The sequence below is a fragment of the Macaca nemestrina genome, chromosome 19, assembly GCF_043159975.1.
Source record: "Macaca nemestrina isolate mMacNem1 chromosome 19, mMacNem.hap1, whole genome shotgun sequence".
NCBI classification, from domain to species: domain Eukaryota; kingdom Metazoa; phylum Chordata; class Mammalia; order Primates; family Cercopithecidae; genus Macaca; species Macaca nemestrina.
In genome coordinates, this window is record NC_092143.1 from 83,525,381 (window position 1) to 83,544,668 (window position 19,288).

General features: G+C 40.9%; 1 protein-coding gene across 19 annotated transcripts in view; it reads left to right on the top strand.

Annotated features, from left to right (window-relative positions):
- LOC105478940 (low density lipoprotein receptor class A domain containing 4) overlaps positions 1-19,288 on the top strand; it is a 436,625-nt gene that overhangs the window by 134,429 nt on the left and 282,908 nt on the right. The gene's annotated exons all lie outside the window — the stretch shown is intronic.

Genomic DNA, 19,288 nt, shown 5'->3' on the forward strand with positions numbered 1-19,288 from the left:
GCCACTGCACCCGGCCATATCACTACTTAAGCTTTATGTCCTTTCGATATGTAAAGACAAAAAGTTAACATAAAAACATAAACAAGAACTTTATACAGCCAGAAAAGGTACAGTGTAATGCTGATGTTTTTGCTTTAAGTAATAAAATAAAACTTATTTTTTAAATTATAGAGATGGTAGTAAAATACTATCGAGAACAGTTTGAAAAGTGAATAATTTTTAAAAGGAGATAAGAATTGATCAGTCTAGATCAACCTAGAGGTACCATTGTTAATGTTTTCTTCTTATTGTAGTTAAATATATATAACATTAAAATTTACAGTTTTAGTAATTTTTAAGTATACAGTGTCATGACATAACGTACACTAACATTATTGTGCAACCATTATCACTATCTTCAGAACTTTTTCTTCTTTTTAAACTGAAATTTCATATCCATTAAACACTAAACCCTGGTTTTGCCCCCTTACCAGCCCTGGCAACTGCCATTCTACTTTCTATCAATTTGATTAGGAACCTTGTACATGAAATTATTTGTCCTTTTGTGACTGGCTTATTTCACTGAGCATAATGTTCATTTATGATGTAGCACGCATCAGAATTTCCTTCCTTTTTAAGGCTGAATGAAAACTGACTGTATGTAGATGCCACATTTTGTTTATCCCTTCATCCACTGGTGAACACTTGGGATGTTTCTGCCTTTGGGCTACTGTGAATCATGCTGCTATGAACATCGATGTACCCATGTCTGTTCGAGTCCCTGCTTTCAGTTCTTTTGAGTATAGCTCCAGAAGTGGACTTGCTGGCATATATCGTAATTCTGTGTTTAACACAGAAGACAGAATTTCCATACTGTCTTCCACAGGGGCTGCGCCATTTTACATTCCTACCAGCAATTCATGGGGTTTCGATTTTTCCACATTCTTGCTAACTTTCTGTTTTCTTTAAGTAGCCAACTTAATGTGTTTTTGATTTGCATTTCCCTAGTGATTTGTGATGTTGAGCACCTTTTCATGTGCTTATTGGTCGTTTGTGTATCTTCTTTGGGGAAATGTCTATTCAAGTCCTTTGCTTATATTGTGTTTGGGTCTTGCTGCTGTTGAGCTTTAGTAGTTCTTTATCAATTCTGAATATTAAACCATAATCAGATACATGATTTGAAGATATTTTCTCCCATTCTACAGGATGTCTTTTCACTTTCTTCCTATGTCTTTGGATGCTCAAAATTTCTTAATTTTGATGAAGCTCAGTTTCTCTATTTTTTCTTTTTTTGCCTGTGCTTTCAGTGTCATATCAAAGAAATTATTTCCATATCCAGGGTCATAAAGCTTTCCGCCTTTTTTTTCTCCTAAGGGTTTTATAATTTTAGCTTTCGTGTCTAGGTTTTTCATCCATTTTGAGTTAATTTTTATACATGGTGTAGGATAAGGGTCCAACTTCATTCTTTTGCGTTTAGATACTCAGTTTTCCCAGCCCGTTTGTTGAATACTATTCTTTCCCATTGAATGGCCCTGACACCCTTGTCAAAAATTGTTGGATCATATCTGTGAAGTTTTATTTTCTGGGCCGTCTATTCTATTCTATTGGTATATATGTCTATCTTTATGCCAGTATCACACTGTTTTGATTATTGCAGCCTTGTTCTAGCAAGTTTTGAAATCAGGAATTGTGAGTCCTCCAACTTTGTTTTTTTTTTCCCCCTAAAATTGTTTTGGCTGTTCAGGGTCCTTTGATATTTCATATGAATTTTAGAATGGATTTTTCTATTTTGCAAAAAATATTGTTGGAATTTTGATAGGAATTACATTGAATCTGTTGATCACTTCAGGCAGTACTGATATCTTAAAAATATTATTTTCCAGTCCATAAACATGGAATGTCTTTCCATTCATTGGTGTCCTTAATTCTTTCATCAACACTTGTAGTTTTTAGTGCCCAAGTCTTTTCCTTCCTTGGTTAGGTTTATTCCTAAATATTTTATTATTTCTGACACTGTTACAAAAGGAATTATTTTAAAATTTCCTTTTAGGATTTTTCACTGTTAGTGTATAATAATGCAACTGATATTTGCATGTTGATTTTGTTTGTGGCAGCCTTGTTTATGTTTTATGTTCCTTAGGTCTAAAACTTTTTTTAAAAAAGGGAATCTTTAGGGTTTTCTACATAGAAGATCATGTCATCTGTGAACAGAGATAACTTTACTTTGTTCTTTCCAATTTGGATGTCTTTTATTTCTTTTTCTTGCCTGATTGCTCTGGCTAGGACATGTACTGTGTTGAACAGATATGACAAAAGTGGACTTTCTTGTCTTATTCCTAATCTCAGAGAAAATGTTTTTAGTCTTTCTCTTTTGAGTATGGTGTTAGTTGTGAATTTTTCATTCATGGCCTTCATTATGTTGAGGTAATTTTCTTTTAGTCCTAGTTTATTGAATGTTTTTTAAAAAATCATGAATGGTGTTGAATTTTGTCAAATGATTTTCTGCATCAATTGAGATGATCACATGGTGTTTGTTCTTCATTCTGTTAATGTGATATATTATGTTGATTTTCACATGTTGAACTCCTTGCATTCCAAGAATAAATTTTCCTTGATCATGTTGTATAATCCTTTTAATATGCTGCTGAGTTTGGTTTGCTAGGATTTAGTTGGGGATTTTTGTATTAATATTAATAAGGAATATTGACTTGAAGTTTTCTTATAATGTCTTGGTCTAGCTTTGGTATCAGGGTAATGCTGGTCTCATAGAATAAGTTAGAAAATGTTCCTTCCTCTTTAGTTTTTCAGAATAGTTTGAGAAGAATTATGTTAATCCTTCTTAAGTGTCTGGAAGAAGTCACCAGTGGGGACACATTGTCCTTGTTTTTTCTTTCATGGGAGGCTTTGATTACTGATTCAGTCCCTTTACTAGTTAAGGTCTATTCAGGTGTTATGTTTCTTCATGATTCAGTCTTTTTTTTTTTTTTTTTGAGGTGGAGTCTGGCTCTGTCGCCCAGACTGGAGTGCAGTGGCATGATCTCGGCTCACTGCAACCTCCACCTCCCGGGTTCAAGTGATTCTCCTGCCTCAGCCTCCCGAGTAGCTGGGACTACAGGCGTGCGCCACCACGCCCGGCTAATGTTTGTATTTTTAGTAGAGATGGGTTTTCATCATGTAAGCCAGGATGGTCTTGATCTCTTTGACCTCGTGATCCATCCGCCTTGGCCTCCTAAAGTGCAGGGATTACAGGCATGAGCCACTGCTCCCAGCCATGATTCAGTCTTGATAGGCTGTGTGTTTCTAGGAATTTGTTCATTTCATTTAGATATAAAACTTGTTGACATGAGATTGTTCATGGTACTGTCTTTTATTTCTGTAAAATTGGTGTCATATCCCCACATGAATTTCTGATTTCAGTAATTTGAATCTTGTTTTTAGTCAGTCTAGCTAAAGGTTTGACTTTTTAAAATCTTTTCTAAAAACAGCTCTTGGTTTGGTTGATATTCTTTTTTTTTTTTTGAGACAGAGTTTCACTGTTGTTGCCTAGGCTGGAGTGCAGTGGCACAATTTCAGCTCACCACAATCTCTGCCTCCCGAGTTCAAGCAATTCTCCTGCCTCAGCTTCCCGAGTAGCTGAGATTACAGGCATGCTCCACCACCCTGGCTAATTTTGTATTTTTAGTAGAGACGGAATTTCTCCAAGTTGGTCAGGCTGGTCTTGAACTCCCGACCTCAGGTGATTCGCCCGCCTCGGCCTCCCAAAGTGCTGGGATTACAGGTGTGAGCCACTGCGCCCGGCTGGTTTAGTTGATTTTATTTTTTGTTTTTCTACATTCAGTTTAGCTCTATTCTAATTTTCACTATTTCCTTTTTTCTGCTAGCTTTGAGTTTAATTTATTCTTTTTCTAGTTCTTTAACGTGTGAAGTTAGGTTGTTGATTTGAGATCTTTCTTCTTTTTAATATAAATATTTCTAGCTGTAAATTTCCCTCTTAGCATGGCTTTTCCTGCATTTCATAAGTTTTGGTATGTATGTTTTCATTTTAATTTGTCTCAAAATATTGTCTAATACCCTTGTGATTTCTTTTTTGAGCCATTGGTTGTTTTAGAGTGTATTGTTTAGTTTCCACAAATTTGTAAATTTTCCAGTTTTTTTTTTGGTATTGCTTTCATTCCATTGTGATTGGAAAGATAACTTTGTATTATTTCAGTATTTTTTATTTATCCAGACTTGTTTTGTGGCTTACCAAATGGTTTATCCTGGAGAATGCTCCATGTGCACTTGAGGAAAATGTCTTCTGCACATATATTTTTGTGTGATGGGGTTCTGTATGTATCTGTTAGGTTATAATTGTTCTATAGGTCTATACTGTAGTTCAAATCCTTTATTTGATTTTTTGTCTAGTTTGAATCTGTTATTCAAAGTAGGATATTGAAGTCTCTGTCATTGGAAAGCTCTCTAATTTTCTGTCTTTCAATCGTGTCCATATACCCTTAGATATTTTTGAGCTCTCATGTTTGGTCTCTATGTTTATAATTGTTATAACTTCTTATATTAACCATTTTATCAATATGTAATATTCTTTTTTGTCCCTTATAATAGTTTTTTAACTTAATGTCCATTTTGCCTAATATTAGTATAGCCACCACTGCTCTCTTTTCATTACTATTGGCATGGAATATTACAAATAATATTTTCCATACTTTCACTTTCAACCTGTATGTGTCCTTAGAACCAAAGTTGGTCTCTTTTAGACAAAATATAGTTGGATTCTTTTTTTATGTTTTATTCCATTCTACCAACCTACAACTTTTGATTAGGGAGTTTAATCTGTTTATATTTAATATAATTATGGGTAGGGAAGGATTTATTTTGGTCATCGTTAGTTGTTTTCTGTTTTTCTTATAGCTTTTTTGTTTTTCATATCGTCCATTACTTTCTTAGTGCTAAGTGGATTTTTCTGTAATGACATGTTTTGATTCCCTCCTCGTGTACTTTTGTGTATAGTCTATAGATTTCTTTTGTTGTTACCTTGAGCATTACACATAATTTCCTAAATCTGTTGTTTCTTAAAGCAATAGATTTTAAATTAATATCAATTTAACATGAATGTCATACAAAAACTACTTTCACAGCTCCATCCCCTACTGTTATTGTTGTCATAGATTATGTCTTCGTATATTGTGTGTTCATTAACGTGCACTTATGATTCTTTTATGCATTTGTCTTTTAAGTCCGTTGGAATAATAGAAAGTGGAGTTACAGACCAAAATTACAATAACCCTGGTTTTTATATTTGTCCATGTATTTACTTTTACCAGAGAACTTTGTATTTCCATGTGGCTCCAAGTTACTGTCTAGTGTCCTTTCATTTCCATACCCTTTAGCATTTCTTGTAGGGTATGTTTGGTGGTAATGAACTCTCTCAGCTTTTGTGGATCTGAGAATATCTTAATTTGTCCTTTTTTTTTTATCTTATTTTGCTTTAAGTTCTGGGATACAAGTGTAGAATGTGTAGGTTGGTTACGTAGGTTTACATGTGCCATGGTGGTTTGCTGCACCTATCAACCTGTCATCTAGGTTTTAAGTCCTGCATGCATTGGCTATTTGTCCTAATGCTCCCCTTCCCCTCGCCCCCCACACCTCAGCTGGCCCCAGTGTGTGTTGATCCTCTCCCTGTGTCCATGTGTTCTCACTGCTCAACACCCACTTACGAGTGAGAACATGCAGTTTGGTTTTCTGTTCCTGTGTTAGTGAGACACGGTGACAACGTGCTAGCAGCCCTCACTCTCGGTGCCTCCTCAGCCTCGCGTTCACTCTGGCTGCGGTTGAGGAGCCCTTCAGCCCGCCGCTGTGCTGGAGGAGCCCCTCTCTGGGCTGGCCCAGGCTGGAGCCGCTCCCTCTGCTTGCCGGGAGGTGTGGAGGGAGAGGCACAGGCGGGAACCGGGGCAGCGCGAGTTCCGGGTGGGCGTGGGCTCCGCAGGCCCTTCAGAGCGGCTGGCGCCCCCGGCCTCGGGCAGTGAGGGGCTTAGCATCGGGGCCAGCAGCCACAGAGGGTGCGCTGGGTCCCCCAGCAGTGCTGGCCCGCCTCCCTGCGCTCATATTCTCCCCGGGCCTCAGCTGCCTCCCTGCGGGGCAGGGCTCGGGATCTGCAGCCCGCCATGCCCGAGCCTCCCCTCCCCACCCGCCCTGGGCTCCTGCGCGGCCCAAGCCTCCCCAGCGAGCGCCGCCACCTGCCCCGCAGGGCCGGGTCCCATCGAGGGCCCAAGGGCTGAGGAGTGCGGGCGCACCACGCGGGACTGGTGGGCAGCTCCGCCTGCGGCCCTGGTGCTGGATCCACTAGGTGAAGCCAACTGGGCTCCCGAGTCTAGTAGGGACTTGAAGAATCTTTCTGTCCAGCTCAGGGATTGTAAATACACCCATCAGTACTCTGTGTCTGGCTAACCTAGTGGGGACTTGGAAAACTTTTCTGTCCAGCGCTCTGGGTCTAGCTAAAGGATTGTAAACTGCACGGATCAGCACTCTGTCCAGCTCAGGGTTTGTAAATACACCCATCAGTACTCTGTATCTAGCCAACCTAGTGTGGACTTGGAGAACTTTTCTATCTAGCACTCTGGGTCTAGCTAAAGGATTGTAAATACACCAATCAGCACTCTGTCAAAACGGATCAATCAGCTCTCTGTAAAATAGACCAATCAGCAGGATGTGGGTGGGGTCAGATAAGGGAATAAAAGCAGGCTGCCCAGCCAGCCAGGGGCAAGCTGCTGGGGTGCCCTTCCATAGTGGGGAGGGTTCGTTCTTTCGCTCTTTGCAATAAATCTTGCTGCTGCTCACTCTTTGGGTCCACGCCACCTTAATGAGCTGTGAACGCTCACTGCGAAGATCTGCAGCTTCACTCCTGAGGCCAGAGAGACCACGAACCCACCGGAAGGAAGAAACTCCAGACACCTCTGAACATCTGAAGGAACAGACTCCGGACACACAATCTTTAAAAACTGTGTCACTCACCGCAAGGGTCTGCAGCTTCATTCTTTAAGTCAGTGAGACCAAGAACCCACCAATTCTGGACACATTAGTTTGCTGTGGATGATAGCTTCCAGCTTCATCCATATCTCTGCAAAGGACATGATCTCATTCCTTTTTATGGCTGCATAGTATTCCATGGTGTATTTGTACCACATTTTCTCTATCCAGTCTATCATTGATGGGCATTTGGGTTGGTTCCATGTCTTTTCTATTGTAAATAGTGCTGCAATAAACATACAGCATGTGTCTTTATAGTAGAATGAGTTATAAATATTTTTTGTTATATACCCAGTAATGGGATTGCTGGGTCAAATGGTATTTCTGGTTCTAGATCCTTGAGGAATCGCCACACTGTCTTCCACATTGTCGAACTAATTTACATTTCCCCCAACAGTGTAAAAGCATTCTTACTTCTCCATAGTCTCACCATTATCTTATTGTTTCTTGAGTGTTTAATAATCGTCATTCTGACTGGTGTGACATGGTATCTCATTATGGTTTTGGTTTGCATTTCTTTAATGATCAGTGATGATGAGCGGTGTTTCATATGTTTGTTGGCCACATAAATTTCTTCTTTTGAGAAGTATCTGTTCATATTCTTTGCCTACTTTTTGATGGGGGTATTGGTTTCTTTCTTGTAAATTTGTTTAAGTCCCTTATCAATTCTGGATATTAAACCTTTGTCAGATGGGTAGATTGCAAAAGTTTTCTTCTGTTCTGTAGTTTGCCTGTTCACCCTGACGAGATAGTTTCTTTTTTTTTTTTTTTTTTTTTTTGAGATGGAGTCTTGCTCTGTCGCCCAGGCTGGAGTGCAGTGGCCGGATCTCAGCTCACTGCAAGCTCCGCCTCCCGGGTTTATGCCATTCTCCTGCCTCAGCCTCCCAAGTAGCTGGGGACTACAGGCACCCGCCACCTCGCCCGGCTAGTCTTTTTGTATTTTTTAATAGAGACAGGGTTTCACCGTGTTAGCCAGGATGGTCTCGATCTCCTGACCTCGTGATCTGCCCGTCTCGGCCTCCCAAAGTGCTGGGATTACAGGCTTGAGCCACTGCGCCCGGCCTGATAGTTTAGAAGATCTTTAGTTTAATTAGATCCCATTTGTCAATTTTGGCTGTTGTTGCAATTGCTTTTGGCATTTTTGTCATGAAGTCTTTGCCCATGCCTGTGTGATTGCCTAGGTTTTCTTCTAGGGTTTTTATGGTTTTGGGTTTTACATTTAAGTCTTTTTTTTTTTAAATTACTTTTTATTATGATACTTTAAGTTCTAGGGTACATGTGCATAACGTGCAGGTTTGTTACATATGTATACTTGTGCCATGTTGCTGTGCTGCACCCATCAACTCGTCAGCACCCATTAACTCGTCATTTACATCAGGTATAACTACATTTAAGTCTTTAATCTATCTTGAGTTAATTTTTGTATAAGACGTAAGGAAGGTGTCCAGTTTGTTTTCTGCATATGGCTAGCCAGTTTTCCCAGCACAGTTTATTAAATAGGGAATCCTTTCCCCATTGCTTGTTTTTGTACAGTTTGTTGAGGAGAAGATGGCTGTAGATGTGTGGCGTTATTTCTGAGGTCTCTATTCTGTTCCATTGGTCTATTTGTTTTGGTACCAGCACCGTGCTGTTTTGGTTAATGCAGCCTTGTAGTGTAGTTTGAAGTCAGGTAGCGTGATGCCTCCAACTTTGTTCTTTTAGCTTAGGTTTGTCTTGGCTATACAGGATCTTTTTTGGTTCCATATGAAATTTAAAGTCATTTTTTATAATTCTGTGAAGAATGTCAGTGGTAGTTTGATGGGAATAATATTGAACCTATAAATTACTTTGGGCAGTATGGCCATTTTCATGATACTGATTCTATCCATGAAGATGGAATGTTTTTCCATTTATTTGTGTCCTCTCTTACTTCCTTGAGCAATGGTTTGTATTTCTCTTTGAAGAAGTCCTTCACATCCCTTGTTAGCTGTATTCCTAGGCATTTTATTCTCTTTGTAGCAATTGTGAATGGGAGTTCATTTGCGATTTGGCTCTCTGCTTGTCTATTGCTGGTGTATAGGAATGCTTGTGATTTTTGTACATTGATTTTATATCCTGAGACTTTGCTGAAGTTGCTTATCAGCTTAATAAGTTTTTGGGCTGAGATGATGAGGTTTTCTAAATACAGAATCATGTTGTCTTCAGTTGAATCCCTGAATAGACCCATAACAAGTTCTGAAATTGAGGAATTAATATCCTACTAACCAAAAAACCCCAGGACCAGACGGATTCACAGCCGAATTCTACCCGAGATACAAAGAGGAGCTGGTAGCATTCCTTCTGAAACTATTTCAAACAATTGAGAAGGAGGGACTCCTCCTTAACTCATTTTATGAGGCCAGCATCATCCTGATGCCAAAACCTGGCAGAGACACAACAAAAAAAGTCAAAACTTGAGGTCAATATCCCTGATGAACATCAACGTGAACATTTTCAATAAAATACTGGCAAACCGAATCTAGCAGCACATCAAAAAGCTGATCCACCATGATCAAGTCAGCTTCATCCCTGGGACACAAGTCTGGTACAACATATGCAAATCAGTAAACGTAATCCATCACATAAACAGAACCAATGACAAAAACCACATCATCGTCTCAATAGATACAGAAAAGGCCTTTGATAAAATTCAACATCGCTTTGTGCTAAAAACTCTCAATAAACTGTGTATTGATGTAACATATCTCAAAATAAATAAGTATTTATGACAAACCCCAGCCAATATCATACTGCATTGGCAAAAGCTGGAAGCATTCTCTTTGAAAGCTGGCACAAGACAAGGATGCCCTGTCTCACCACTGCTATTCAACATAGTATTGGAAGTTCTGGCCAGGGCAATCAGGCAAGAGAAACAAAGAAAGAGTATTCAAATAGGAATAGAGGACGTTAATTTGTCTCATTTTTAGTTCGAGTTTTGGAACATACAGAATTCTTGGCTGACAGGTTGTTTTTGTTTGTTTTGTTTTCCCCTTTCAGCAGTTTGAATATATCCTCACATTGCCTTTGGGCTCCCAGGTTTCTGCTGAACAATGTGCTGATAATCGTACTGGATATCTTTTGTATATGATGCTTCACTTCTCTCAATACTTAAACGATTCTGTCTTTTGACAGTTTGAATATGTCTTGGTGTGGGTCTCTTTAGTTTTATCCTACTTTGAGTTGTTGAATTTCTTGGATTTGTCAATTTATGTATTTTCTCAAAGTTGAGAAATTTTCTGCTGTTATTTCTTCAAATAATATCTTCCTCTTTCTCTCTTCTCCTTCTGCAACTCTCATAACATGTATATTTGTTCCCTTGCTTGTGCCTCATAAGCCTCTTAGGCTCTGTTCACTTTTCTTCATTCTTTTTTCTTTCTGCCTCTCAGATTCAGTAGTTTTAAATGACCTGTCTTTAGATTTTCTTATTCTTTCTTTTACCTGTTTGAGTTTGCTGTTGAGCTCCTGTAATATATTTTTGAAAATATAGTAGCATTTTTCATTTAGTTGTTGTGTTTTTCAGGTCTAGAATTTCTGTTTGGTTCCATTTTATAATTTCTGTCTCTTTGCCATTATTCTCATTTTGTTGTTAAATCATTTTCCTGATTTTCTTTACTTCTTAGTCCATTTTTCCGCTAGCTCTTTGAGCATATTTAAGACTCCTTGTAAAATCTTTGTCTAGTACATCCAGTGCCTATGTTTCTTCGGGGATAGTTTCCACTGCTTTATTTTCTTCATTTCAATAGGCCATGTTTTTCTCTTCTGTCTTTTGTATGTTGTGTGCTTTTTTAAAATGGAAAATTAGGCATTTGAAAAAAAATAACCACTTCCTTCTGTCTTTCTAGAATAGCTTTGTGTTGGGAAGTACCTTTGGGATCAGCTGTGCTTTGTTAACAAGCTGAGCTTTGGGATAGCTCACTATGAAGTGAAGGCTTAAGGCCTTGCTAGGCCCTTTTCTGGGTATGTGTCTTATCTGGGCCTGTGTGTATGCTTTTCAATTCCCAGTACAGATGGTAGCTTTTAATTTTCTTAATTTCCCCAAGACTCTCACCTTGGCTGCTGGACCTTATGTATTCTGTTGTATTCCTCTGCCTGTAGTCTCTTGCCCTAGGTGTCTGTGGGTCTGTATTCTTACCATAGCTCTCACTGTTGCTTCCTGCTTCTTGTGCCCTTTCCTAGCCTGGGAGCCAAGCTGTGGTGGTTTTTGCCTTCTGAGCTCCGAGTTAGGCAATGCAGAGACCACTCCTCAGGCAGTCCTCAGACAGGTTAAAATGTTGCAAATTAGGTCTGCTCTACTTCTTTCAGAGGGAGGAAATTGGAAACTTTGGCCACTGCTTCCTCCAGCCCAAGGCTACACCAGGCTGGGAAGCAGGGGAAAGAAGAGTGAATAAAAATGAAATGAAATTACAGACATTTTGAATGTGGCTTCTTCAGTAGGCATTTGCTCAGTGACTGTAGAACTTTGTTTTCCAGCTCTTTAATAAAGTTAATGTGGCTAGTCTCTAGTTATTTTTCTTCAATTTTTCTTTGAGTGAATGAGGGCCTGGAGCCTCCTGGTCTGCTGTTTTGCTGATGTCACTCCTCCAGATAATATTCTTTTATTTTTCCTGGTTGATACAACAGTGATTTAACTCACAGGATTAAAATGTTTAGAGCTTTAGCTGGGCATGGTGGTGCACACCTGTAGTCCCAGCTGCTTGGGAAGTTGAGGTGGGATGATCGCTTAAGCCCAAGAGTTCGAGGCTGTAGTGTGCCGTGTTTGCACCTGTGAATAGCCATTGCACCCCAGCCTTGGCAATATAGCACGACCCAGTCTCTAAAAAGAGAAGAAAAAGCTTAGTGTTTAATTTCTTCAAGTACTTTGCAGAATGTAATAAGAATGGTCAATTTTATGCTAAAATTTATCATATGGAAGTTCTTATTGTGCTGATTTAGTTGCAGCACAACTTTTTATTATGAAAAGGAATTTACTCTGAAATGGTGAGATTTTGGGGCCATTTCCCCAACATGAAATGGATATAATGGCAAATGTTCTTTTATTGCTGTTGGGTGCATACTCTTGCACATTCTGTAATTTTGACTTAGGCTACTGTGATTAGAAATTACATCATTCGTGTGATGGAAAAATGTAGAGAAGTAGAGGCAGTCTGAACTAAATTACTGCTCCATGAAACCAAAGGGGCCTGAGATGACTTAGACACTATCCTTCTTGAGGATAGGGAGTGAATCGATGGTCGATCAGCTGAGCCTTCTGGTGGTGTGATTCAGACATTATTTAGCTGGGGTTCTGAACCCTGGATCCATGGATGGAGTTAAACTTTCTTTTAAAATATATTCCCAAATCATTTCACAGAGATTTATTCTCATTTTACTTAATGTGCAGTTTGGTCGGCACTGAGGGGAAGGGCTTCTGCTGTTCGATGAAGACAGATGTGCTGTAACCGTTTGTTGAGTCCTCTGGCAGCTTAGGGTGGACCTTGTGCCCCAAGGCTGTCTCCAGTGTCACCAACACCCATCTTCAAGGAGGTTCTGCTCTGAAACCTGTTGTCAACACAGAGGTTCCAATTTGATTTAATTAGATGCCTGAAAGGGAAATGAGTGGAGAGAGGTGCTTGTTTCCACCCCATTTCTATGCCCGTTTGACATGTTGGTCATAAACAGGATTGATGGGCAGATTCAAGTTGTTGGACTGTCACACTGCGGCAAAGATGCCTGGTGCGGCGTTGCAGAGGACCTTTCAGATGAGGCGTGTGCTCCTGTACTTTAGTCTATGTTGTTTTGTTTTTATGACATTTAATCAGATCTTACCAATTTTTAAAATCCAAGCTTGGAGTGAAACTTTGGCACCCTGACAGTGCTTAAAACTTAGGAAGACTGGAGGAATTGATGCATGTGGGGAAGCAGGAAGAGGCCAATTTTATCTTTCCATCTGGATAACTTGGTCAATTCCTGCTATGCTGTTGAACTAGCAAGATGGTTAGGACCCTTTACTCTTTGTCCTTTCTGAGGAGTTTCTATCATAAGCCAATGGTAGAACTTGTTATATGAGGAAGTCAGTGGCTCATCCACACAAAGTAATAAAATATTTGGGGACATGCATTTAATGTTTCCAGAAGGGCAAATGCCTAGTTATTATGACTTACTAAGACCTATGCTGTCTGTCAATAATTCTTTTCTGTTATGCTGAAATCACTTTGGTCACTACAAAAGTGACTTTTCATTTCCAAGAGTCTGTTTCTTTTCTGAAAGGCAGTCTCACTCTGTTTCCCAGGCTGAAGTGCGGTGGTGCGATTACAGCTCACTGCAGCCTCAAGCTCCTGGGCTCAAGGGATCCTCCCACCTTAGTGTCCAGAGTAGCTGGAACTGCATGCACGTGCTACCATGCCTGACTAATTTAAAAAAAAAAATTGTAGAGACAGAGTCTTGCTTTGTTGTCCAGCCTGGTCTTGAACTCCTGGCCTCAAGTGATCCTCCTACTTTGGCCTTCCAAAGTTCTAGGATTAAGGCATGAGCCTCCATGCTTGGCCTCCAAGAGTCTTAAGTTGGGTTTTCTAGAAGCAGAGCCTGAGATCACAGTCCAGTTTCAGTGAGTTATTGAGGCCATTTTAATAGGAGCTGGGGATTGAGGAATGTGGGATGGGGCAGTGGAGGGTGGAGTTGAAGCAAGTGAGCAGACTCAGCCAGGCTCCTGCTTCAGCGCAATCCCATGAGGCCTTCAGAGCGTGAATTGCTCTATTGACTTGGTCCCACTTTGAGAAATACCCAGTACTGGGCACTATTGGCTCCTGGCTGCCTGAGAGTACCGGGGTCTGGGGCAGGCCACTGGGCATGACCTCAGTCGGGAGGAGGCTCCCATCCACCCAAGGGGAATCTGCTTGGAAGGGTGGCTGTGAGCCTTTGGCAGCAGGCACCCGCAGCTCTTGGGACAGGTGCACTGCCACCGCACCAAGTGTGCAAAGGACCTGGGTAATATAAATGCATCGCTTAAAGCTAGTGTAGCTTATTTGAGAAAAACAACTCTTATTACTTATTTTTAGTATCTATTCTACTTCATCATAAGTCAGATTTAGAAGATGTAGGGCTGTAGAAAGATGAAAAAGTAGGACAAAACTTTTATTTGAAATTTAAAAGATTTTCCCATCTAATTAAAAGTTTTACCTTTTTATTGTAAAATAAGATACAGGTACAGAAAAGATAGGAAGCAAATACATAGTTTAGTGAATTATTTTAGACAGTCTCCCCTGGAACCACCACTCAAGTCAGGAGCTAGAAATTTGCCGCCCCCAGGATCCCCTGTGTGCTGCCCCTTTCCCATCACACCGTCTTCCTCCCTCCAGTAGCAACCCCTGTCTTGACCTTTATAATAATGACTTCCTGACATTTCTTTATGGTTTTATCATCCAAGTTTGAGCTGTAGTTTGATCTTCTCTAATTAGAAACACTTGAAATGTCTTTTAGGTCAGGCGCGTTGGCTCACGCCTGTAATCCCAGCACTTTGGGAGGCCAAGGTGGGGGGATCACTTGAGGTCAGGAGTTCAAGACCAGCCTGGCCAACATGGTGAAATCTTGTCTCTAATAAAAATACAAAAATTAGCCAGGTGCGGTGGTGCACGCCTGTAATCCCAGCTACTTGGGAGGCTGAGGCAGGAGAATCTCTTAAATCCAGGAGGTGGAGGTTGCAGTGAGCTGAGGTCGTGACGCTGCACTCCAGCCTGGTTGACAGGTTGAGACTCCATCTCAAAACAAACAAACAAAACAACAACAACAACAACAAAAAACTTGATATATCTTTTAAGTTTCCGTTTTAACAGGCAGGCTCTCTACTTCATTCTTTTCCTTGAAGTTTAATGAATTAATTAGAGATGAGGTCTTGCTCTGTTGTGCAGGCTGGACTCCTGGGCTTAGATGGTCCTTCTGCCTTATCCTCCCAAAGTGTTGGGATTACAGGCATGAGCCCCCACACCCAGCTTACTTGAAATTTATTTCTTATAATGGGTGGTTGGATGCAGGGAAAAAGAAAAAAAAAGGAAGTTTGTTTGTTAAAGACCCTGGACCTGTTGGCCTCTATAGTTTCCTTCACCCTGGATTTTGCTGACTGAAGACTTGTGGTATAATTGAACATGTTCGTCTGTCCTCTGTATTTCCTTTATCTTGGTAGCTGTATTAGGAAGCTTGATCAGAATTTGGTCTTCTTTGGCAGGTGTAGAAGAAGTGGTGTATTTTTTCATCAGGAGATATAATGTGTGCCTGTCCATATTTCTTTTAATGTTATCTTCCTAGTCGCATTCATTCATTGGGGGGTTATAAGATGGGCATCCTACAGTTCTGTTATTTTGTTTTTACTTACTAGCTGGAACATTTTTGTAAGAACATGCTTCCCTTCATCTACCATCTGGTTACCCATGGTATATGGCTCATATAAATGGTTGATGTTCCTTTTAGTTACCAAGTTTCCCAGTCATCCTCGAGAGATGACTGATTTTTTACACGTAATTATGAACGCTTGGATTTTAACATAGTTGAGTTTCAATCCATCACAATTATTATTATCATTATTAATACTATTGAAGTTCAAACTATCCTATCCCTGACCAGTGAAATCCTTTTCTGGTTGTTTCCTGAGTCCTTTTGATGTGGCCCTAGTCGTCTTTGATGGCTTGTTCTCTATTGAGTATGACAAGATTTTCCATACTCATCTTGTATATTTTTTACACCAGACCTGGAATCAGCCATTTGTTTCAAGAAACTCTAGTTTTTTTTTTTTTTAATGATAAATTACATTTCAAGAGCATAGTCTGCATACTAGGGATATTCACTGACACAAGGTTATTGTTTTTAGGACTTTTTAGTGGACAGAGCCAGGGATGTATGTGTGTATCTATATGCAAATCTATGCATCTATTTATCTATATATCTATTCATTGATATGGATATGTAGATTATATATGTCTAGATTATTTTATATATATGTAGATTATATATATTTTTCACAAGATAAAAGATTTTGTGAATCCCTGTTGATATATCCAGTTCAAACAGAAGATTATTGAGTTTTTCTATATTACATGTATCTCCTTCCATCTACGCTGAGAATGCTGATTTTCAAGGACATGGGGGATGATAGTTAGAAATTTTATTATTACTTATTTGATTTATCCCTAAAACATGATAAATCAAATTTATCCCATTTATCCCTAAAATGTGATAAATCAGATTTATCCCATTTATCCCTAAAATGGGATAAATCAAATGTACAGAGTTAGATGAAAACTACTAATTCTACCATCACCAAGTGTGATGACTGGAAACAGTTTGTTGCAGAGGAAAGGTGATTCTAACCCTCCTCTTTTTGAAGTTTTTCTGTAATTGATACTTAGAAGACTGGCTTGCCGTATTTCCAGCTGGAAATAATCCATACATATTATTAAAAATCATAATTCAGAAAGATACTGGGTGGCTAGAAAAATCAGTTAACACAAATATGATGAAATTTAACAAAGGTGAAAATTTTCATTCTGAAATTCCATTATGTAATTTCAGGATGGGCGAGTGAAAAGAACTCTGGATGGAGAAAAGAATAGTAGCAAATCAAAACACAACAAAACCCCAGACTGTGATGTACACCAATAATATCAGGCGGCTGAAAACCAGCAGAATCCCACCCCTGGATTTTCAGGCTGTGTCCCTAGGAGCTTGGTGTTTTCATCAGTGCACGTGGTTACTCCATGGAATCCCGCATTGGTCAGACCAGCCTGTGCTCGGCCTCAGGCTTTGTGCACAAGGACAGGCACTGACACACTATACGTGGCTCTGAGGCAGGGACTCCAGGGAGCCAAGAATCTGGACATTGTGTCACACAAGAAGCCGCTGAGGAGTTCAGGGATGGAGAGGACTCCGTGGTTGTAAGAGACCTTCAAGTAAATGGAGGAGCCTTTCTGTGGAGGAAGGGAGCAGGGTCTTGGCACAGCTTGAAACAATCAGTCTGGGGCCGGTGGGTGCAAGGTACAGGGAAGCGAAACCTCAAGCTGTTGTCAGAAGGTGGTTTCTAACAGCAGGACTTGCCCAACAATGGAATGGGCTGCTTGTCACATGATGCACTTCCCTGGCTTTACCATTGTTTAAGACAACTTGGGAAAAAAGCCATATTCTTACCTGCTAACTCCAATACTCTGCTGTTCCATTTCCTGGGTAATATTAGTAAGGAAGCAGTTTAATTTTTTAATCGCAGAGAGACGTGATTGTGAGCTCATTTTAGGGAACTTAATTTCCTGGGAATTGTCTCTCACGAATGCCTAGTTAGGAGACACTGCCAGTTGGATTTGGTCTTATCATCACAGAGATGATGAATGATTTGAACGTTGGAGGTGATCGGAAAGATTGCCCCTAAGAAACCAGCTTTCTGGTGACATCTAGATTGAGCACTTCGTGATACAGGCCAGCTGTAGCATTGCAGAGGATTCTGATGCCTCCAGCCTGCTTCACCCTCAGAAGACGCTGTTCTTGGCTTGTGTGTTTCCAGGATTCCCTTCCAGCCCACAGGCAGGCCTGGGGCACAATTGGAAATTGGTTAGCTTTGTTCCTGGCAATCTTTGGCGTTTGAAATCAGTGTGACTGAGGTGTTTTCAACTTCAGATGGAGCACAGAGACTGTGAGCTGTAGATGGGCCACGGAGTGGAAAGATGCGAAACTTCAAGCTGTGGCGAACCTTGGAGAACAGTGTGTCTCCTGGGCGAGGGGCAGGCTCGGCCACGTGGGATCTCCACCAAGCTGGCCTTGCCTGGGACCCGGGCCTCTGACCTTCCTGCAGGTCTCGGAGCCACTTTGGAAACAGGTTTATTTTAGGGTCAGACCAAGAATAAAATATCCTGTAGATATTCCCTTCTCAGAAAAGTGCTGTTTGCCCTCAGGGAGCTTGTAGTCGCACGGGGAGTGCAGCGAGATGAGTCCAGGTGAGGAGGTGTGTGGTGTTACAGCGAAGCCGGCAAGGGTAAAGCAGGACTCACCTGCCACGATCCTGGCTAGTTTTCACTCTCAGTGCTGTTGTGCGTTTTGCCTGGTGACACCTGCTGCCCCTATTACAGATATCAACACTAAAAAAAGTACGACAAAAGATTCCTGGATTTTTAAGTCAATGGAATTTCCAGGTCATCAATAATAACCATGAATAGTCTTGAAAAGAGCATCAGTGGACATGATCTGGATTTTCCAATTTCTACCTTCAAATGTACTGGCCATTTACATTTATATGAAAAGATAAGTTGATGTAAGAGAAAATCTCTGGTATCATTTTTCAAAAGGCAAGCAAGGCCACAGAGATGCAGGGCAGTTGGCCACCCTCTCAGACAAGGCTTCTCCCTGGTGTGGAAACTGAGTGAGGGAGAGGCGTGGTATGTGCCGCTTTGATGCTACGCAAGTAAGAGGTGACGTGAAGATGAAAATTCCTGGCCCCTGGGAGAATTTCTGGTATTTTTCTGTCCCTTTTCTCCCCACTGATTTCTTTTTTCTCCAGAGGAGGAGGCAAATGAGTGGGAACTGAGTATAAAATGTCCATCACCTTTGCGTTCAGAATTCAGAATGGCCTTTAAGGTTTGCACCAAATATTTGGGTGTTGCATGTGCATTGTGGTGTCAGCTTGTCGTGGGAGGGAGTGGGGTCAGCAGTACATGCGACATCAGTGCGGAGCCCATCACTCATCGGGAAAACGTCAGCAGGGGTCCTCTCCCTTTTTGACTCAAAATACACTTCTGCAAGTTCCGCCTCCCGGGTTCATGCCATTCTCCCATCTCAGCCTCCCGAGTAGCTGGGACTACAGGTGCCCACACCCGGCTAATTTTTTGTTTTCGTATTTTTAGTAGAGATGGGATTTCACCATGTTAGCCAGGATGGTCTCAATCTCCTGACCTCGTGATCCACCCACCTTGTCTCCTGTCGCTTTAACATACATAACATACCAGCATTTCTGGTGGTGATTTCTAATAAGGGATGTTGGATTTGAAGAGGAGTACATATCTTTCCTTAAAACATTGAGTACTTCTCGTTGCACCTCGCTTTGTTTGGTGGTTCCAGGCCCTCAGTACGGTTCTCCCGATGGGATAACCAAGTTCACCGTGGCCTTGAGCCGGACTTCTCTTGTCCCGTCTGCTGGGAGATGAGAAAGTTCTCTTCCTGGGCCTCTTCATGCCGGTTCTTTCGTTGGCAGGAGCGCGTGTTGTCTCGTAGGGGCCCTGGATTATATCACCGCCACCCACACCCATGCACGTGTTAGGGCTGG